The sequence below is a fragment of the Netta rufina genome (genome assembly GCF_964035555.1).
Source record: "Netta rufina genome assembly, chromosome: Z".
In the NCBI taxonomy this organism is placed as follows: Eukaryota; Metazoa; Chordata; class Aves; order Anseriformes; family Anatidae; genus Netta; species Netta rufina.
Genome location: NC_140126.1, coordinates 26,121,765 through 26,144,824, shown reverse-complemented (window position 1 = coordinate 26,144,824; position 23,060 = coordinate 26,121,765).

The following is a 23,060-nucleotide window of genomic DNA, read 5'->3' as shown; positions in this document are numbered from 1 at the left end:
GCCAGATTGCATGGCGCCGATACCAGCTACTTCTCAGAGGCCACCAGCAGCCCCCGGTGCCAGCACGTGGGCAAACACCCAGCACGGCTCTAGAGAAACATAAACATTTCCTACACGTGAGACCTTCCCGGTCTGGAAGCAGGCAGCCAATCAGAGGGAGGAATGAGAAGATGACAGGGTTTTAAAAACAAAGCTGGCTAAGCCAATCAGGCAGCGGTACGGAAAGAAGTGGGATGGGCCCTTTCACAAAATGGCGGCTCCTCACTGTGGAGTGCGGCATGAAACAAAATGGTGCCCGCCACTGCAGGATGGTGGGAGGGATTGCCTGTCGTGGCCCATCCCACGTCTGGGAGGGCCACTCAGCAGCGTAGTCCTGCCCTTCACAAAAGGCCCTTTCCCCGCCCTGTCATGCGGTGTATGCCCAGCGCCTCCATCTGGCGTCCGGGAAGAGCTTCAGGCTGCAGCCGTGGCGCTGTGGAGCTGTGCTAGCAACAGAAGCAGCATCAGCGCCTGCCGCAGTGCTCACGATCTGACCGGCCAAGTGCTAGCAGGTGCTCCACAGGACATCAGGCAGAAGCAAACGGGCCTGCAACTGTAAATCTGGGGAGTGGAAGGGGTTTAGCTGCCAGTTTTGGGGAGGGGGTGTGTGCCCATTTCAAGACAACCAGGTGGACTGTTCCTGCTCTTCGCAGGGAATGTGCGAGAACAAGTGGCCTTCGCATCGTGACCGTGGTTATGGATTGTGGGGCACTGATGGCTCGTGCATGCTTCTTTACATGTGCCTTCTTTTTCTCGGTGATACAAGTCAGCTACGAGTCCACAAGTATGTCAGCAGGGATGCGTGAGGGGTAGCCTGGCCTTCCATGCCTTAAAGCCACACGGAATACTGAAGATGCCGGGCCAAACTTGCCCAGGCGGCCACAGCATCAAGGAGCGTGCAGCAAGCTATGAATATGGCTCACAGGCCCAGACTCTGCAGGGGCTCTTCCGATGGGACGCTAGCTGAAAAGAGACTCCAAAGCTGCCAGAGCTGCAGGCTGTGGAGGACGGCTTGCTTTGCCCATGCACGGTGCCCCCAGGCTCTTGTGCATGCTCTCTGGGGGCTGCAGCTTCCCTCAGGACACATCGACCTGCTCCGGCGTGCTGTCTTCCATGGGCTGCGCTGCACTAGAATTTTGATTCTGGCGCCACAACCACCCCCTGCTCTTCCTCCTCCTTCTGCTCCTCCTTCTGCTCCTCCTCCTGTTCCTCCTCTTCTTTGTCTTGCCCCTCCAAACCCTTCCTCCCCCTCCTTCCTCCCGCTCCAGCTCTCACCTTACACTTTGCACAGCTGTTTCTCACACTTTTTCCTCCTCGCTCCCCACTGCTGAGCAGCATTTTACCCTTTTAGGCTGCCCTTTCGTAGCACCTTTTGTCCCGGGGCCCCGCCTTCTTGGCAGCTGAGTTCTGTCCTGCTCTGCGGCAGTGCCGCTGGAACTGGCCTTGCCAGATTGCATGGCGCCGATACCAGCTACTTCTCAGAGGCCACCAGCAGCCCCCGGTGCCAGCACGTGGGCAAACACCCAGCACGGCTCTAGAGAAACATAAACATTTCCTACACGTGAGACCTTCCCGGTCTGGAAGCAGGCAGCCAATCAGAGGGAGGAATGAGAAGATGACAGGGTTTTAAAAACAAAGCTGGCTAAGCCAATCAGGCAGCGGTACGGAAAGAAGTGGGATGGGCCCTTTCACAAAATGGCGGCTCCTCACTGTGGAGTGCGGCATGAAACAAAATGGTGCCCGCCACTGCAGGATGGTGGGAGGGATTGCCTGTCGTGGCCCATCCCACGTCCGGGAGGGCCACTCAGCAGCGTAGTCCTGCCCTTCTCAAAAGGCCCTTTCCCCGCCCTGTCATGCGGTGTATGCCCAGCGCCTCCATCTGGCGTCCGGGAAGAGCTTCAGGCTGCAGCCGTGGCGCTGTGGAGCTGTGCTAGCAACAGAAGCAGCATCAGCGCCTGCCGCAGTGCTCACGATCTGACCGGCCAAGTGCTAGCAGGTGCTCCACAGGACATCAGGCAGAAGCAAACGGGCCTGCAACTGTAAATCTGGGGAGTGGAAGGGGTTTAGCTGCCAGTTTTGGGGAGGGGGTGTGTGCCCATTTCAAGACAACCAGGTGGACTGTTCCTGCTCTCGCAGGGAATGTGCGAGAACAAGTGGCCTTCGCATCGTGACCGTGGTTATGGATTGTGGGGCACTGATGGCTCGTGCATGCTTCTTTACATGTGCCTTCTTTTTCTCGGTGATACAAGTCAGCTACGAGTCCACAAGTATGTCAGCAGGGATGCGTGAGGGGTAGCCTGGCCTTCCATGCCTTAAAGCCACACGGAATACTGAAGATGCCGGGCCAAACTTGCCCAGGCGGCCACAGCATCAAGGAGCGTGCAGCAACCTAAGAAGATGGCTCACAGGCCCAGACTCTGCAGGGGCTCTTCCGATGGGACGCTAGCTGAAAAGAGACTCCAAAGCTGCCAGAGCTGCAGGCTGTGGAGGACGGCTTGCTTTGCCCATGCACGGTGCCCCCAGGCTCTTGTGCATGCTCTCTGGGGGCTGCAGCTTCCCTCAGGACACATCGACCTGCTCCGGCGTGCTGTCTTCCATGGGCTGCGCTGCACTAGAGTTTTGATTCTGGCGCCACAACCACCCCCTGCTCTTCCTCCTCCTTCTGCTCCTCCTTCTGCTCCTCCTCCTGTTCCTCCTCTTCTTTGTCTTGCCCCTCCAAACCCTTCCTCCCCCTCCTTCCTCCCGCTCCAGCTCTCACCTTACACTTTGCACAGCTGTTTCTCACACTTTTTCCTCCTCGCTCCCCACTGCTGAGCAGCATTTTACCCTTTTAGGCTGCCCTTTCGTAGCACCTTTTGTCCCGGGGCCCCGCCTTCTTGGCAGCTGAGTTCTGTCCTGCTCTGCGGCAGTGCCGCTGGAACTGGCCTTGCCAGATTGCATGGCGCCGATACCAGCTACTTCTCAGAGGCCACCAGCAGCCCCCGGTGCCAGCACGTGGGCAAACACCCAGCACGGCTCTAGAGAAACATAAACATTTCCTACACGTGAGACCTTCCCGGTCTGGAAGCAGGCAGCCAATCAGAGGGAGGAATGAGAAGATGACAGGGTTTTAAAAACAAAGCTGGCTAAGCCAATCAGGCAGCGGTACGGAAAGAAGTGGGATGGGCCCTTTCACAAAATGGCGGCTCCTCACTGTGGAGTGCGGCATGAAACAAAATGGTGCCCGCCACTGCAGGATGGTGGGAGGGATTGCCTGTCGTGGCCCATCCCACGTCTGGGAGGGCCACTCAGCAGCGTAGTCCTGCCCTTCACAAAAGGCCCTTTCCCCGCCCTGTCATGCGGTGTATGCCCAGCGCCTCCATCTGGCGTCCGGGAAGAGCTTCAGGCTGCAGCCGTGGCGCTGTGGAGCTGTGCTAGCAACAGAAGCAGCATCAGCGCCTGCCGCAGTGCTCACGATCTGACCGGCCAAGTGCTAGCAGGTGCTCCACAGGACATCAGGCAGAAGCAAACGGGCCTGCAACTGTAAATCTGGGGAGTGGAAGGGGTTTAGCTGCCAGTTTTGGGGAGGGGGTGTGTGCCCATTTCAAGACAACCAGGTGGACTGTTCCTGCTCTTCGCAGGGAATGTGCGAGAACAAGTGGCCTTCGCATCGTGACCGTGGTTATGGATTGTGGGGCACTGATGGCTCGTGCATGCTTCTTTACATGTGCCTTCTTTTTCTCGGTGATACAAGTCAGCTACGAGTCCACAAGTATGTCAGCAGGGATGCGTGAGGGGTAGCCTGGCCTTCCATGCCTTAAAGCCACACGGAATACTGAAGATGCCGGGCCAAACTTGCCCAGGCGGCCACAGCATCAAGGAGCGTGCAGCAAGCTATGAATATGGCTCACAGGCCCAGACTCTGCAGGGGCTCTTCCGATGGGACGCTAGCTGAAAAGAGACTCCAAAGCTGCCAGAGCTGCAGGCTGTGGAGGACGGCTTGCTTTGCCCATGCACGGTGCCCCCAGGCTCTTGTGCATGCTCTCTGGGGGCTGCAGCTTCCCTCAGGACACATCGACCTGCTCCGGCGTGCTGTCTTCCATGGGCTGCGCTGCACTAGAATTTTGATTCTGGCGCCACAACCACCCCCTGCTCTTCCTCCTCCTTCTGCTCCTCCTTCTGCTCCTCCTCCTGTTCCTCCTCTTCTTTGTCTTGCCCCTCCAAACCCTTCCTCCCCCTCCTTCCTCCCGCTCCAGCTCTCACCTTACACTTTGCACAGCTGTTTCTCACACTTTTTCCTCCTCGCTCCCCACTGCTGAGCAGCATTTTACCCTTTTAGGCTGCCCTTTCGTAGCACCTTTTGTCCCGGGGCCCCGCCTTCTTGGCAGCTGAGTTCTGTCCTGCTCTGCGGCAGTGCCGCTGGAACTGGCCTTGCCAGATTGCATGGCGCCGATACCAGCTACTTCTCAGAGGCCACCAGCAGCCCCCGGTGCCAGCACGTGGGCAAACACCCAGCACGGCTCTAGAGAAACATAAACATTTCCTACACGTGAGACCTTCCCGGTCTGGAAGCAGGCAGCCAATCAGAGGGAGGAATGAGAAGATGACAGGGTTTTAAAAACAAAGCTGGCTAAGCCAATCAGGCAGCGGTACGGAAAGAAGTGGGATGGGCCCTTTCACAAAATGGCGGCTCCTCACTGTGGAGTGCGGCATGAAACAAAATGGTGCCCGCCACTGCAGGATGGTGGGAGGGATTGCCTGTCGTGGCCCATCCCACGTCCGGGAGGGCCACTCAGCAGCGTAGTCCTGCCCTTCTCAAAAGGCCCTTTCCCCGCCCTGTCATGCGGTGTATGCCCAGCGCCTCCATCTGGCGTCCGGGAAGAGCTTCAGGCTGCAGCCGTGGCGCTGTGGAGCTGTGCTAGCAACAGAAGCAGCATCAGCGCCTGCCGCAGTGCTCACGATCTGACCGGCCAAGTGCTAGCAGGTGCTCCACAGGACATCAGGCAGAAGCAAACGGGCCTGCAACTGTAAATCTGGGGAGTGGAAGGGGTTTAGCTGCCAGTTTTGGGGAGGGGGTGTGTGCCCATTTCAAGACAACCAGGTGGACTGTTCCTGCTCTCGCAGGGAATGTGCGAGAACAAGTGGCCTTCGCATCGTGACCGTGGTTATGGATTGTGGGGCACTGATGGCTCGTGCATGCTTCTTTACATGTGCCTTCTTTTTCTCGGTGATACAAGTCAGCTACGAGTCCACAAGTATGTCAGCAGGGATGCGTGAGGGGTAGCCTGGCCTTCCATGCCTTAAAGCCACACGGAATACTGAAGATGCCGGGCCAAACTTGCCCAGGCGGCCACAGCATCAAGGAGCGTGCAGCAACCTAAGAAGATGGCTCACAGGCCCAGACTCTGCAGGGGCTCTTCCGATGGGACGCTAGCTGAAAAGAGACTCCAAAGCTGCCAGAGCTGCAGGCTGTGGAGGACGGCTTGCTTTGCCCATGCACGGTGCCCCCAGGCTCTTGTGCATGCTCTCTGGGGGCTGCAGCTTCCCTCAGGACACATCGACCTGCTCCGGCGTGCTGTCTTCCATGGGCTGCGCTGCACTAGAGTTTTGATTCTGGCGCCACAACCACCCCCTGCTCTTCCTCCTCCTTCTGCTCCTCCTTCTGCTCCTCCTCCTGTTCCTCCTCTTCTTTGTCTTGCCCCTCCAAACCCTTCCTCCCCCTCCTTCCTCCCGCTCCAGCTCTCACCTTACACTTTGCACAGCTGTTTCTCACACTTTTTCCTCCTCGCTCCCCACTGCTGAGCAGCATTTTATCCTTTTAGGCTGCCCTTTCGTAGCACCTTTTGTCCCGGGGCCCCGCCTTCTTGGCAGCTGAGTTCTGTCCTGCTCTGCGGCAGTGCCGCTGGAACTGGCCTTGCCAGATTGCATGGCGCCGATACCAGCTACTTCTCAGAGGCCACCAGCAGCCCCCGGTGCCAGCACGTGGGCAAACACCCAGCACGGCTCTAGAGAAACATAAACATTTCCTACACGTGAGACCTTCCCGGTCTGGAAGCAGGCAGCCAATCAGAGGGAGGAATGAGAAGATGACAGGGTTTTAAAAACAAAGCTGGCTAAGCCAATCAGGCAGCGGTACGGAAAGAAGTGGGATGGGCCCTTTCACAAAATGGCGGCTCCTCACTGTGGAGTGCGGCATGAAACAAAATGGTGCCCGCCACTGCAGGATGGTGGGAGGGATTGCCTGTCGTGGCCCATCCCACGTCCGGGAGGGCCACTCAGCAGCGTAGTCCTGCCCTTCACAAAAGGCCCTTTCCCCGCCCTGTCATGCGGTGTATGCCCAGCGCCTCCATCTGGCGTCCGGGAAGAGCTTCAGGCTGCAGCCGTGGCGCTGTGGAGCTGTGCTAGCAACAGAAGCAGCATCAGCGCCTGCCGCAGTGCTCACGATCTGACCGGCCAAGTGCTAGCAGGTGCTCCACAGGACATCAGGCAGAAGCAAACGGGCCTGCAACTGTAAATCTGGGGAGTGGAAGGGGTTTAGCTGCCAGTTTTGGGGAGGGGGTGTGTGCCCATTTCAAGACAACCAGGTGGACTGTTCCTGCTCTCGCAGGGAATGTGCGAGAACAAGTGGCCTTCGCATCGTGACCGTGGTTATGGATTGTGGGGCACTGATGGCTCGTGCATGCTTCTTTACATGTGCCTTCTTTTTCTCGGTGATACAAGTCAGCTACGAGTCCACAAGTATGTCAGCAGGGATGCGTGAGGGGTAGCCTGGCCTTCCATGCCTTAAAGCCACACAGAATACTGAAGATGCCGGGCCAAACTTGCCCAGGCGGCCACAGCATCAAGGAGCGTGCAGCAAGCTATGAATATGGCTCACAGGCCCAGACTCTGCAGGGGCTCTTCCGATGGGACGCTAGATGAAAAGAGACTCCAAAGCTGCCAGAGCTGCAGGCTGTGGAGGACGGCTTGCTTTGCCCATGCACGGTGCCCCCAGGCTCTTGTGTATGCTCCCTGGGGGCTGCAGCTTCCCTCAGGACACATCGACCTGCTCCGGCGTGCTGTCTTCCATGGGCTGCGCTGCACTAGAATTTTGATTCTGGCGCCACAACCACCCCCTGCTCTTCCTCCTCCTTCTGCTCCTCCTTCTGCTCCTCCTCCTGTTCCTCCTCTTCTTTGTCTTGCCCCTCCAAACCCTTCCTCCCCCTCCTTCCTCCCGCTCCAGCTCTCACCTTACACTTTGCACAGCTGTTTCTCACACTTTTTCCTCCTCGCTCCCCACTGCTGAGCAGCATTTTATCCTTTTAGGCTGCCCTTTCGTAGCACCTTTTGTCCCGGGGCCCCGCCTTCTTGGCAGCTGAGTTCTGTCCTGCTCTGCGGCAGTGCCGCTGGAACTGGCCTTGCCAGATTGCATGGCGCCGATACCAGCTACTTCTCAGAGGCCACCAGCAGCCCCCGGTGCCAGCACGTGGGCAAACACCCAGCACGGCTCTAGAGAAACATAAACATTTCCTACACGTGAGACCTTCCCGGTCTGGAAGCAGGCAGCCAATCAGAGGGAGGAATGAGAAGATGACAGGGTTTTAAAAACAAAGCTGGCTAAGCCAATCAGGCAGCGGTACGGAAAGAAGTGGGATGGGCCCTTTCACAAAATGGCGGCTCCTCACTGTGGAGTGCGGCATGAAACAAAATGGTGCCCGCCACTGCAGGATGGTGGGAGGGATTGCCTGTCGTGGCCCATCCCACGTCCGGGAGGGCCACTCAGCAGCGTAGTCCTGCCCTTCACAAAAGGCCCTTTCCCCGCCCTGCCATGCGGTGTATGCCCAGCGCCTCCATCTGGCGTCCGGGAAGAGCTTCAGGCTGCAGCTGTGGCGCTGTGGAGCTGTGCTAGCAACAGAAGCAGCATCAGCGCCTGCCGCAGTGCTCACGATCTGACCGGCCAAGTGCTAGCAGGTGCTCCACAGGACATCAGGCAGAAGCAAACGGGCCTGCAACTGTAAATCTGGGGAGTGGAAGGGGTTTAGCTGCCAGTTTTGGGGAGGGGGTGTGTGCCCATTTCAAGACAACCAGGTGGACTGTTCCTGCTCTTGCAGGGAATGTGCGAGAACAAGTGGCCTTCGCATCGTGACCGTGGTTATGGATTGTGGGGCACTGATGGCTCGTGCATGCTTCTTTACATGTGCCTTCTTTTTCTCGGTGATACAAGTCAGCTACGAGTCCACAAGTATGTCAGCAGGGATGCGTGAGGGGTAGCCTGGCCTTCCATGCCTTAAAGCCACACGGAATACTGAAGATGCCGGGCCAAACTTGCCCAGGCGGCCACAGCATCAAGGAGCGTGCAGCAAGCTATGAATATGGCTCACAGGCCCAGACTCTGCAGGGGCTCTTCCGATGGGACGCTAGCTGAAAAGAGACTCCAAAGCTGCCAGAGCTGCAGGCTGTGGAGGACGGCTTGCTTTGCCCATGCACGGTGCCCCCAGGCTCTTGTGTATGCTCCCTGGGGGCTGCAGCTTCCCTCAGGACACATCGACCTGCTCCGGCGTGCTGTCTTCCATGGGCTGCGCTGCACTAGAATTTTGATTTTGGCGCCACAACCAACCCCTGCTCTTCCTCCTCCTTCTGCTCCTCCTTCTGCTCCTCCTCCTGTTCCTCCTCTTCTTTGTCTTGCCCCTCCAAACCCTTCCTCCCCCTCCTTCCTCCCGCTCCAGCTCTCACCTTACACTTTGCACAGCTGTTTCTCACACTTTTTCCTCCTCGCTCCCCACTGCTGAGCAGCATTTTATCCTTTTAGGCTGCCCTTTCGTAGCACCTTTTGTCCCGGGGCCCCGCCTTCTTGGCAGCTGAGTTCTGTCCTGCTCTGCGGCAGTGCCGCTGGAACTGGCCTTGCCAGATTGCATGGCGCCGATACCAGCTACTTCTCAGAGGCCACCAGCAGCCCCCGGTGCCAGCACGTGGGCAAACACCCAGCACGGCTCTAGAGAAACATAAACATTTCCTACACGTGAGACCTTCCCGGTCTGGAAGCAGGCAGCCAATCAGAGGGAGGAATGAGAAGATGACAGGGTTTTAAAAACAAAGCTGGCTAAGCCAATCAGGCAGCGGTACGGAAAGAAGTGGGATGGGCCCTTTCACAAAATGGCGGCTCCTCACTGTGGAGTGCGGCATGAAACAAAATGGTGCCCGCCACTGCAGGATGGTGGGAGGGATTGCCTGTCGTGGCCCATCCCACGTCCGGGAGGGCCACTCAGCAGCGTAGTCCTGCCCTTCACAAAAGGCCCTTTCCCCGCCCTGTCATGCGGTGTATGCCCAGCGCCTCCATCTGGCGTCCGGGAAGAGCTTCAGGCTGCAGCCGTGGCGCTGTGGAGCTGTGCTAGCAACAGAAGCAGCATCAGCGCCTGCCGCAGTGCTCACGATCTGACCGGCCAAGTGCTAGCAGGTGCTCCACAGGACATCAGGCAGAAGCAAACGGGCCTGCAACTGTAAATCTGGGGAGTGGAAGGGGTTTAGCTGCCAGTTTTGGGGAGGGGGTGTGTGCCCATTTCAAGACAACCAGGTGGACTGTTCCTGCTCTCGCAGGGAATGTGCGAGAACAAGTGGCCTTCGCATCGTGACCGTGGTTATGGATTGTGGGGCACTGATGGCTCGTGCATGCTTCTTTACATGTGCCTTCTTTTTCTCGGTGATACAAGTCAGCTACGAGTCCACAAGTATGTCAGCAGGGATGCGTGAGGGGTAGCCTGGCCTTCCATGCCTTAAAGCCACACAGAATACTGAAGATGCCGGGCCAAACTTGCCCAGGCGGCCACAGCATCAAGGAGCGTGCAGCAAGCTATGAATATGGCTCACAGGCCCAGACTCTGCAGGGGCTCTTCCGATGGGACGCTAGCTGAAAAGAGACTCCAAAGCTGCCAGAGCTGCAGGCTGTGGAGGACGGCTTGCTTTGCCCATGCACGGTGCCCCCAGGCTCTTGTGCATGCTCTCTGGGGGCTGCAGTTTCCCTCAGGACACATCGACCTGCTCCGGCGTGCTGTCTTCCATGGGCTGCGCTGCACTAGAATTTTGATTCTGGCGCCACAACCACCCCCTGCTCTTCCTCCTCCTTCTGCTCCTCCTTCTGCTCCTCCTCCTGTTCCTCCTCTTCTTTGTCTTGCCCCTCCAAACCCTTCCTCCCCCTCCTTCCTCCCGCTCCAGCTCTCACCTTACACTTTGCACAGCTGTTTCTCACACTTTTTCCTCCTCGCTCCCCACTGCTGAGCAGCATTTTATCCTTTTAGGCTGCCCTTTCGTAGCACCTTTTGTCCCGGGGCCCCGCCTTCTTGGCAGCTGAGTTCTGTCCTGCTCTGCGGCAGTGCCGCTGGAACTGGCCTTGCCAGATTGCATGGCGCCGATACCAGCTACTTCTCAGAGGCCACCAGCAGCCCCCGGTGCCAGCACGTGGGCAAACACCCAGCACGGCTCTAGAGAAACATAAACATTTCCTACACGTGAGACCTTCCCGGTCTGGAAGCAGGCAGCCAATCAGAGGGAGGAATGAGAAGATGACAGGGTTTTAAAAACAAAGCTGGCTAAGCCAATCAGGCAGCGGTACGGAAAGAAGTGGGATGGGCCCTTTCACAAAATGGCGGCTCCTCACTGTGGAGTGCGGCATGAAACAAAATGGTGCCCGCCACTGCAGGATGGTGGGAGGGATTGCCTGTCGTGGCCCATCCCACGTCCGGGAGGGCCACTCAGCAGCGTAGTCCTGCCCTTCACAAAAGGCCCTTTCCCCGCCCTGCCATGCGGTGTATGCCCAGCGCCTCCATCTGGCGTCCGGGAAGAACTTCAGGCTGCAGCCGTGGCGCTGTGGAGCTGTGCTAGCAACAGAAGCAGCATCAGCGCCTGCCGCAGCGCTCACGATCTGACCGGCCAAGTGCTAGCAGGTGCTCCACAGGACATCAGGCAGAAGCAAACGGGCCTGCAACTGTAAATCTGGGGAGTGGAAGGGGTTTAGCTGCCAGTTTTGGGGAGGGGGTGTGTGCGCATTTCAAGACAACCAGGTGGACTGTTCCTGCTCTTCGCAGGGAATGTGCGAGAACAAGTGGTCTTCGCATCGTGACTGTGGTTATGGAGTTTGAAGTTGTGGGGCACTGATGGCTCGTGCATGCTTCTTTACATGTGCCTTCTTTTTCTCGGTGATACAAGTCAGCTACGAGTCCACAAGTATGTCAGCAGGGATGCGTGAGTTGTATCCTTGTGCTGTCAACACTCTTCTTTTTCTAATCCAAAACATTGCACCCTACTAGCTACTAGGAGTAAAATTTACTCTATCCTAGCTGAAATCAGGATATACATCCAGCCCTTATTCCGATGTATTTATTTTATGTCCAGGTTAAACTGTTTCCAATATATTCTAATTAATCATCATTGTCATCTATGGTATCTACAATGTCCACTGTGTTTGCACTGTCTGTGACTGAGTTTTGGCTCCATCTGTCACTGCTGTCTTTCAGGGCAAAAGAGATGGTATGTGATTTTAGATTGTCACACGCTGAAGCCCGTTCTCATTCCATCACATCTCTGTGCTTATCCATTTCTATCAAAATTCTTTCATAATTATCTGTGTGGCTGTTGCTGTGATACCATTAACACAAAATTGACATATTGCAGTCACAGTAGTGATGACATACAGTATTATATAATAATTTACATAATAAAATTCAACTCATGGGCTCTTCCCACCCAGTATTAAATCCCCTTGAGGTACACACCGGACCTCCCCATTTTTTGTATTACCCTCTAAGCACATCCAGCTCGGTGTGCAAAAGCAATCCCATGAATGGGTTTGCCTTTTCGTGAGGCAGGAATAGCACAGACTGTCTTACCAAGCATGTTTCTTACCTGCACTACAGGACCTTTATCCCCTTCTACAGTACATAACAGGTTCGATTGGGCAGGTCCAGCTCAGTTGGCAGATCCCCTAGTATTGACTAACCAGGTGGCCTTTGCCAAATGTTTATTCCAGTTTTTGAGTGTCCCAGCATTCATTGCTTTCAGTGTAGTCTTTAACAGTCCGTTGTATCGTTCAGCTTTCCCAGAGGCTGGTGCATGATAGGGGATGTGATACACCCATTCAGTGCTATGCTCTTTGGCCAAAGTGTCTGTAAGGTTGTTTCGGAAATTAATCCCATTGTCTGACTCAATTCTTTCTGTGTGCCATGTGCCATGTTGCCATAGGACTTGCTTTTCAAGGCCCAGGATAGTGTTCCTGGCAGTGGCATGGGGCACAGGATACGTTTCCAGCCATCTGGTGGTTGCTTCCACCAGTGTAAGTATGTGGCACTTACGATTGCGGGTTTGAGGGAGAGTGATGTAATCAATCTGCCAGGCCTCTCCATATTTATATTATATTTCAGCCATTGTCCTCCATACCAAAGAGGCTTTGAGTGTTTGGCTTGCTTGATTGCAGCACATATTTCATGATCATGAATAACCTGTGCTATAGTGTCCATGGTCAGGTCCACCCCTCGATCATGAGCCCATCTGTATGTTGCATCTCTACCTTGATGGCCCGAGGTGTCATGGGCCCATTGAGCTATAAATAATTCACCTTTATGTTGCCAGTCCAGGCCCACCTGATCCACTTCAATCTTAGTAGCCTGATCCACCTGCTGGTGTTGTGGTTCTGCTCGAGTGGGCAGCCGAGCTCCACCACAGCCACTCTCTCACTCCCCCTCCTCAAGGAGGAATGGGGAGAAAATATGTGAAAAGGGCTCAAGGGTTGAGATAAGGACGAGAAAATCACACAATAATTATTGTAACGGGCAAAACAGACTCAGCATAAGAAGATAGTAAGATTTATTGCTCATTACTAACAAGCTAGAGAAGTGAGAAACAAAGGAAAGAAACCAAAAGCACCTTCCCCCCCCCATCCACCCTCTTCCACCTCCTCCACCCGAGTGGCGCAGGGGAACGGGGGAATGGGGTTTATGGTCAGTCTACAGCACTTCTTCTCTGCCGCTCCTTCTCAATCACTCTCGTCCCCTGTGCTGTGGGGTCCCACCCACGGGATGCAGTCCTTGATGAACTGATCCAGCATGGGCTTCCCACAGGCAGCAGCTCTTCCAGAACTGCTCCAGATATGGGTCCGTACCACGGGGTCCATCCCTCAGGAGAAAACTGCTCCAACCTGGCTCCCCTACGGGCAGCAGCTCCTGCCAGTCACCTGCTGCTGCGTGGGCTCCTCTCCACGGGCTACAGGTCCGGCCCGGAATCTGCTCCGGCAGGGGTCTTCCACAGGCGGCAGCCTCCGTCGGTGCAGGGCAACCTGTTCCACCGTGGTCTCCTCCACGGGCTGCAGCGTGGAACCCTGCTCCACCGTGGTACTCCATGGGCTGCAGGGGGACATCCTGCTTCACCATGGTCCTCACCACAGGCCACAGGGGACTTCTGCTCCAGCGCCTGGAGCACCTCTCCCCCTCCTTCTACACTGACCTTGGTGCCATTCCTCACTCCCTTCACTGTCCCAGCTGCTGTGTGGCGCAGCGTTTTTTTCCCTGCCTTAAATATGCTCTCACAGAGGCGCAAACAACATCGCTTATTGGCTCAGCTCTGGAAAACAACGGGGCCCTTCCCAAACATGGGGCAGCTTCTAGATCTTTCTCACAGAAACCACCCCTATGGCCCCCTGCTACCAAAACCTTGCCACGTAAACCCACTACAGCTGGTTGTTTTGTTCTTCAGTAGCCCAATTCCTGGGCACATGAGCATCTACATGGAGTACCTTTACAACCAGGTTCTCTACCTGGGCAGCAATATCTTGCCACAATGCAACAGCCCAGATGGGTTTACCCCTGTGCAGCCAGTTGTTCTGCTTCCATTGCTGTAATCACCCCCACAGGGCATTTGCTACCATCCATGAATCAGTGTACAGATAGAGAACTGGCCACTTTTCTCATTCAGCAGTGTCTAAAGCCAGCTGGATAGCTTTCGCTTCTGCAAACTGACTCGATTCACCTTCTCACTCAGCAGCTTCTGCAACTCGTCATGTAGGATTCCATACAGCAGCCTTCCATCTCTGATATTCCAAGATTCCTGGGTGACTGGGGTTTCCTATCTGAGCCCGCTGAGTAATCAGTGCAAGCCACTTACTCCATGTAGCATCAGTTGCATGATGTGTAGAGGGGACCATTCCTTTGAACATCCAGCCTAGTACTGGCAGTCGGGGTGCCAGAAGGAGCTGTGCTTCAATACCAACCATTTCTGAAGCAGGTTGAACTCCTTCATATGCTGCCAATATTTCTTTTTTGGTTGGAGTGCAGTAGGCCTCAGATCCTCTGTATCCCTGATTCCAAAACCCTAGGGGCTGACCTTGACTTTCCCCAGGTTCTTTCTGCCAGAGGCTCCAGGCGAGACCATTCTCCCCGGCTGTGGTGTAGAGCACATTCTTTACATCTGTTCCTGGCCGGACTGGCCCAAGGGCTACTGCATGAACTAATTCCTGCTTAATTTGTTCAAAGGCCTGTCGTTGCTCAGGGCCCCATTCAAACTCATTCTTCTTATGGGTTACTTGGTAGAGTGGGTTTACAGTCAGACTGTAATTTGGAATGTGCATTCTCCAAAACCCCATGACACCTAGGAAAGTTTGTGTTTCTTTTTTGCTAGTTGGTGGAGACATAGCTGTTATTTTGTTGATCACATCCATTGGGATTTGACAGCGTCCATCTTGCCATTTTATTCCTAAAAACTGGATCTGTCGTGCAGGTCCTTTGACTTTGTTTTGTTTTATGGCAAAATTGGCCTTCAGAAGGATTTGGACTATTTTCTTCCATTTCTCAAAAACTTCCTCTGCTGTGTCACCCCACACGATGTAATCGGTGTACTGCAGGTGTTCAGGAGTTTCCCCTTGTTCCAGCGCAGACTGGATCAGTCCATGGCAAATGGTAGGGTTGTGTTCAAACTCCTGGGGCAGCCAATTTCCAGGTGTAGTGGACTCCCCTCCAAGTGAAAGCAAACTGTGGCCTGTACTCTGCTGCTAAAGGGATAGAGAAAAATGCATTAGCGATATCAATTGTGGCACACCACTTGGCTGCCTTAGATTCCAGTTCATACTGGAGTCCTGCACTGCAGCACTTAGCAGTGGTGTGACTTCGTTTAGGCCACGATAGTCTCCACTGTTAGTCTCCACTCACCAGTAGACTTTTGCACTGGCCGTATGGGACTATTAAAAGGTGAATGATTCTTGCTGATCACTCCCTGGTTCTCCAGTTGACAAATTAGCTTATGGATGGGAATCAGGGAGTCTCGGTTGGTGCAATATTGCCGCCGGTGCACAGTCGTGGTAGCGATTGGCACCTGCTGTTCTTCGACCGTCAGCAACCCCCATGACTGGAGTGCTGCAATGACTGGCTATGGGCTCTTCAGAAGGGACAGGCAGCACAGAAGGGGTGGTGGTGTGGCTCTCCATATTAGAGAGTGTTTTGATGTTGTGGAACTTGAGACTGGAAATAAGGTTGAGCCCCTGTGGGTTAGGATCGGCAGGAAGGCCAACAAGGCAAGCATCCTGGTGGGGGTCTGTTACAGACTGCCAAACCAGAATGAGGAGATGGATGAGGAGTTCTACAGGCATCTGGCAAACGTTGTGAAATCACCAGCTCTTGTTCTGACGGGGGACTTCAACGTCCCAGATGTATTCTGGAAATGCAATACATCTCAGAGGAAACAGTCTAGGAGGTTTCTGGAGAGCATGGAAGATAGTTTCCTGATGCATCTGGTTAGTGAGCCTGCCAGGGGAGGTGCCCCGCTAGATCTTCTGTTCACAAACAGAGAAGTACTGGTGGGAGATGTGGTGGTCAGGAGCTGTTTTGGGCAGAGTGACCATGAAATAGTAGAGTTCTCTATTCTTGGCAAAGTCAGGAGAAGGATCAGTAAAACTGCTGCCTTGGGCTTCCAGAGGGCTGACTTTGAGGTGTTTAGGACACTGGTTGGTAGAGTCCCTTGGGAGGCAGTTCTGGAGGGCATAGGAGTCTTGGAAGGCTGGGCACTCCTCAAGAAGGAAATCTTAATGGCTCAGGAGCGGTCTGTCCCCAGGCGCCCAAAGATGAGCCAGTGTGGAAGAAGACCGGCCTGGCTGAACAGAGATTTGAGGCTAGAGCTTAGGAAAAAAAAAAAAAATAGGTTCTGCGATCTTTGGAAAAGAGGGTGGGCCACTCAGAAGAATTATAAGGGTTTTGTAAGGATGTGCAGGGAAAAAATTAGAAAGGCCAAAAGCTCATCTGGAGCTCAGTCAGGCTACTACTGTTAAAGATAAAAGGAAATGTTTTTATAAATACATTAACATGAAAAGGAGGACTAAGGAGAGTCTCCATCCTTTAACTGGATGTGGGGGGAAACTTAGAGAGGAGAGATGAGGAAAAGGCTGAGGTGCTTAATGCCTTTTTTTGCCTCAGTCTTTAGCAGCAAGACCAGCTGTTCTCTAGATACCCAGTACCCTAAACTGGTGGAAGGGGATGGGGAGCACAATGTGGCCCCCACAATCCACGAGGAAATGGTTAGCAACCTGCTACAGCACTTCGATGTACGCAAGTCGAGGCTGGATGGGATCCACCCGAGCGTACTGAGAGAACTGGCGGAAGAGCTGGCCAAGCCGCTTTCCATCATTTATTGGCAATCCTGGCTATCAGGGGAGGTCCCAGTTGACTGGCAGCTAGCAAATGTGACAGTCATCTGCAAGAAGGGCCAGAGGGTAGACCTGGCAAACTATAGGCCTATTAGTTTGACCTCAGTGCCAAGGAAGCTCATGGAGCAGATTATCTTATCACGCAGTGCTTGCAGGGCAACTAGGTGATCAGGCCCAGTCAGCATGGGTTTATGAAAGGCAGGTCCTGCTTGACAAACTTGATCTCCTCCTATGACAAAGTGCCGCGCTTAGGGGATGAGGGAAAGGCAGTGGATGTGGTCTACCATGACTTCAGTAAGCTTTTTGACACTGTTTCCCACAGCATTCTCCTCAAGAAACTGGTTGCTCATGGCTTGGACTGGCATACGCTTTCTTGGATTAAAAACTGGCTGGATAGACAAGCCCAAAGAGTCGTGGAGAATGGAGTTAAATCCAGTTGGAGGCCAGTCACTAGTGGAGTCCATCAGGGCTCAGTACTAGGGCCAGTTCCCTTTAATATCTTTATCAATGATCTGGATGAGAGGATCAAGTGCACCCTCAGTAAGTTTGCAGATGACACCAAGTTAGGTGCGTGTGTCGATCCGCTCACGAGTAGGAAGGCACTGCAGGAGGATCTGGATAGTCCACAGGAGCTGGAGAGGCCACAGGAGCTGGAGAGGCCATGGGAGCTGGAAAGTCCGCAGGGGCTGAAGAAATGACAGGGGCTGCAGTCACTGCAGGGGCTGCAGTGGCTGCAGGGGCTGGAGAAGCTGCAGGAGCTTGAGAAGCCATAGGAGCTAGAGAGGACACAGGGGATGAAGTGGCTGCAGATGTTGGAGTGGCTGCAGGGGCTGCAGTGGCCACAGGGGCTGGAGCGGCCACAGGGTCCATTGTAGGGGTTGGAGTGGCTTCAGGGGTTGAAGTGGCCATTGGGCCTATCTCAGGACTTGGAGTGGCCACAGGGTCTGTCCCTAGATTTATAGTAGCATCAATTGAAACTCGATAGGCATAGGCCAGACCATGGCACACTACAGTGAGTTGTGTCTCTTTGGAATTGCCAGAGTCATGACATCCCTTTTTCAAGTGTTCTACCAGTTTTTTAAGAATTTCCAGTTGTTCAGGGCTGAATTTCAAAAACATTGGAGATACTCACTGCTCTATATACCTACCCATATCGTCCCACACTTGCTGCAACTCACAAATATCCAGCCTCGGGAAAAATCTCAGGATGGCATTCCTAAGACCTTGTTTAACCTTGAAGAAAATAAGAAGTGCATTCAGGAGATATAACAATAACAACGTGTTGGTGTGAATATCCCGAAGATATTCAAACTCATGAAGAACTATTATAGCTAGCTCTGAGGATAAGAAGGAGGTGAAGGAAAAAGTGAGAATTAATAGGTAGAAACAAAAATCATAGAATCATAGAATATCCTGAGTTGGAAGGGACCCTTAAGAATCATCAAGTCCAACTCTTGACACCGCACAGGTCTACCCAAAAGTTCAGACCATGTGACTAAGTGCACAGTCCAATCTCTTCTTAAATTCAGACAGGCTCGGTGCAGTGACCACTTCCCTGGGGAGCCTGTTCCAGTGTGCAACCACCCTCCCTGTGAAGAACCCCCTCCTGATGTCAAGCCTAAATTTCCCCTGCCTCAGCTTAACCCCGTTCCCGCGGGTCCTGTCACTGGTGTTAATGGAGAAAAGGTCTCCTGCCTCTCGACACCCCCTTACGAGGAAGTTGTAGACTGTGATGAGGTCTCCCCTCAGCCTCCTCTTCTCCAGGCTGAACAGGCCCAGTGACCTCAGCCGTTCTTCATACCTCTTCCCCTTCAGGCCTTTCACCATCTTCGTAGCCCTCCTCTGGACACTTTCCAACAGTTTCATGTCCTTTTTATACTGTGGTGCCCAGAACTGCACACAGTACTCGAGGTGAGGCCGCACCAGCGCAGAGTAGAGCGGGACAATCACCTCCCTTGACCTACTAGCGATGCCGTGCTTGATGCACCCCAGGACACGGTTGGCCCTCCTGGCTGCCAGGGCACTCTGCTGGCTCATATTCAATTTGCTGTCTACCACGACCCCCAGATCCCTCTCTTCTAGGCTGCTCTCCAGCGTCTCATCGCCCAGTCTGTACGTGCAGCCAGGGTTTCCCTGTCCCAGGTGCAGGACCCGGCACTTGCTCTTATTGAACTTCATGTGGTTGGTGATCGCACAGCTCTCCAACCTATCCAGATCCCTCTGCAAGGCCTTTCCACCCTCATTCGAGTCCACAACTCCTCCAAGTTTGGTGTCATCAGCAAACTTGCTCAAAATACCTTCTATTCCTACATCCAGATCGTTTATAAAAATATTGAAAAGTACCGGCCCTAAAATGGAGCCTTGAGGGACCCCACTGGTGACTGCCCGCCAGCCTGACGCAGCCCCATTTACCATAACCCTTTGGGCCCTGCCCGTTAGCCAATTGCTCACCCATCGTATGATGTTTTTATTTAGCTGTATGGTGGACATTTTGTCCAGTAGGATCCTATGGGAAACCGTGTCAAAAGCCTTGCTGAAGTCCAAAAAAATCACATCAGCTGGTTTCCCTTGGTCCACCATACGGGTGATCTTATCATAAAAGGAAATCAGGTTAGTTAGGCAGGACCTACCCTTCACAAACCCATGCTGGCTGGGACCAATGACTGCTTTGTCCCCCAGGTGCGCCTCAATAAGTTCGAGAACCATCTTCTCCATGATTTTACCAGGCACTGACATGAGACTGACAGGCCTGTTATTGCTAGGGTCTTCTTTCTGACCCTTCTTGAAAATCGGCACAACATTTGCCAGCTTCCAGTCTACCGGGACCTCTCCAAATTCCCAGGATCGTTGAAAAATAATTGAGAGAGGTTCCGCGATGACGTCCGCCAGCTCTTTCAGCACCCGGGGATGAATCCCATCCGGACCCATGGACTTGTAGGGATCCAGGTGGAGTAGCAAATCCCGCACACGTTCAGGGTCGGTTGGGAGTTTGTCATCCCCACCGTCCCGGTCCTCCAGCTCAGGGCACCCTGGGTCCCGAAGCCCATCATCGGCATTGAAGACAGAGGCAAAGAAGGCGTTAAGCGTCTCTGCTTTGCCTATGTCATTGTCTGTGAGGAGACCTTCCCTATCAAGGAGCGGCCCTATGTATTCTTTAGTTCTCCTTTTTCCATTCACATATCTAAAAAAAACCCTTTTTATTTTCTCTCACAGACACAGCCAGCTTCAACTCTAGGTGTGCTTTGGCCACACGAACTTTCTCCCTACAAACACGAACAGTATCCCTGTATTCTTTCCATGACACCTGGCCCTCCTTCCAGTAGCGAAACACTCTCTGTTTCCGCCTAATCTCCATTAGAATGTTCCTGGTCAGCCACGCCGGCCTCCTGCCCCGCCTGCCTGACTTGTGATATTTAGGAATTGCCTGATCTTGTGCTTCTAGGAGGCATCGCTTAAAGAATGACCAGCACTGGTGGACATCGAGGCCTTCAAGAGCAGTTTCCCAGGGGACCTTGCTGACTAGTTCCCTGAGCAGCCTGAAGTCCACTTTCCCCATATCTAGGGATGAGGTTTTGGTGGCACTTTTCCTTTTGTCACCGTAAATTTTGAACTCAACCACTTCATGGTCGCTATGACCGAGGCGGCCACCAATCACCACAATCTCCTATCTCTCCACCAATCACCACAAATCTCCTATCACCTCTACGGGCTACCTCCAAGAAGAAAAAAGTTAAGAGGTGTAATTGTTAATAGAGACAAGGTTTCCAAAGAATTGAGTGGATTCATAAGAAAATGAGACAGCTGTAGTATATTTCGGATGAAGAAGGGGTTTAGCTGCAAGTTTTGGGGAGGGGGTGTGTGCGCATTTCAAGACAAGCAGGTAGACTGTTCCTGCTCTTCGCAGGGAATGTGAGAGAAGAGGTGGCCTGCGCATCGTGACTGTGCTTATGGGGTATGAAGCTGTGGGGCACTGATGGCTCGTGCATGCTTCTTCACATGCGCCTTCTTTTCTCGGTGAGGGATACAAGTCAGCTGCGAGTTTGCAAGTATGTCAGCAGGGATGCGGGAGGCGTTGCCTTGCCTTCCATGCCTTAAAGCCACACAGAATACTGAAGATGCCGGGCCAAACCTGCGCAAGCATCCACAGTATCAGAGAGCACGCAGCAACCTAACAACAGGGCTCAAAGGCCGCGACTCTGCAGGGGCTCTTCCGATGGGACAATTGCTAAAAAGAAACTCCAAAGCTGCCAGAACTGCAGGCAGTGAAGGACGGCTTGCTTTACCCATTGTGGTGGTTTTACTCAGGTGGGCAGCCGAGCTCCACCAAAGCCGCTCTCTCACTCCCCCTCTCCTCAAAGAGGAAGGGGGAGAAAATACAACAGAGAGAACTTGAGGTTTGAGATGAGAAAGGTTTAATTAAAGGGAAAGGGAATGGGGAAGAAAAAAAGAAACAAAAGAAACAATCAGTCCGCGCAGAAGCACAGAGAGAGAGAAAAAAATTATTCTCTACTTCCCATCAACGAGCGGTGTTCAGCCATGTCCTGGAAAGCAGGGCCTCAAACGCGCAGTGGTTGTTCAGGAGGATGAGCCCGCTCCCCCACGAGAGCCCCCCTTTTATTGCTGAGTGTGACATCAGGTGTTATGGAATAAACCTTTGGTTGGTTTAGGTCAGCTGCCCCGGCAATGTCCCCTCCCCATCACTTGCCCACCCCCAGCCTGCTGGCTCTTGGGGGCTTGGAAGGAGTCATGATGCTGTGCAAGCACTACACAGCAATAGACACAACACTGAAGTGATATCAGTGCTGTTCCAGCTACGAGTGCAGAGTACAGCACTGTGTGGGCTGCTGCAGGGAAATGTGACTCCAACTCAGACAGACCCAACACAACGTCCACCCCTTATTCCATAACATTTGTGTCTCAATCAGGTACAGTTTAGTATATAGATGTTCTCATCACCATTGTTTTCTGTCCAATGAAGCATTTATATGTCTGTACTTCTCTTTATTCTATAGGTCTTTTCCCAAAATGCTCATAAAAACTGTTCATGGTTTCAGCTTCATCTGTCAAAGTGGTCACTCAGGGCAGGCAAAGTTGGTTTTCTTGACACCAGCACCAGCTTAGCTCACACCACTGTTGCTCTTGCCCAATTCCTTGCAAAGTTGACCTGTTGTTGGTTCTGCAGTGTCCTCCTACAACACATAACTTGGATGACAGATTAATTTTCTCCCAGTGTTAAATCTCCTTGAGGCACACACTTGATATCCCCATCTTTCTGCATTACCCACCAGGTATACCCTGGTCCTTGGGCAAAGACAATCCCACGAGTGGGTTTGCCTTTTCCCATGGCAGCGGCAACCCACACTGCCTTCCCCATCCACTTTCTCACATGCACTACAGGGACTTTAGCTTCTCCCACAGTGTGTAGGGGTTTTGTTTCAGCAGGACCAGGACGGCTTTCACACCCCCTGTTGTTAACTAGCCAAGTGGCCTTTGGTAGATTTATATCCCAATGTTTCCATGTCCCAGCACCCAATGCTCGCAGCATAGTTTTTAACAGTCCATTGTTCCTCTCAACCTTCCCAGAGGCTTGTGGGTGATAAGGGATGTGATACACCCATTCAATGCCATGTCTTTTGGCCCAGGAAGTGACCAAATTGTTTCGGAAGTGACTCCCATTGTCGGACTCAATTCTTTCTGGTGTACCATGTCGCCACAGCACTTGTCTTTCCAGGCCCAAGATAGCGTTCCGGGCCGTGGCATGGTTTACTGGATATGTTTCCAGCCATCCAGTAGTTGGTTCTATCATGGTGAGTACGTAACGTTTACCTTGGCGGGTTTGTGGAAGTGGTCCGACATAGTCAATCTGCCAGGCCTCACCATATCGAAATCCAAGCCATCTCCCCCTATTCCAGGGAGACTTTACCCTCATGGCTCGTTTGATTGCAGCACAGGTCTCACACTGATGGTTAACCTGTGTGATGGCCTCAATTGTCAGGTCCACCCCTCGATCACAAGCCCATCTGTATGTGGCATCCCTCCCCAGATGTCCTGATGTTTCATGGGCCCATCGAGCTACAAACAGCTCACCCTTATGTCCCCAGTCCAGGTCCACCTGAGCTATCTCAATTTTTGAAGCTCAATCTACTTCTTCGTTGTTCTGATGTTCTTCGGTAGCATGATTCTTAGGCATATGGGCATCTACATGACGTACCTTTACAGCCAGGTTTTCTACCCGGGCAGCAATATCTTGCCACAGGGTAGCAGCCCAGATAGGTTTACCTCTGCGCTGCCAGTTGTTCTGTTTCCATTGTCGCAGCCACCCCCACAGCGCATTTGCCACCATCCATGAGCCAGTGTAGAGATACAGTACCGGCCACTTTTCTCTTTCAGC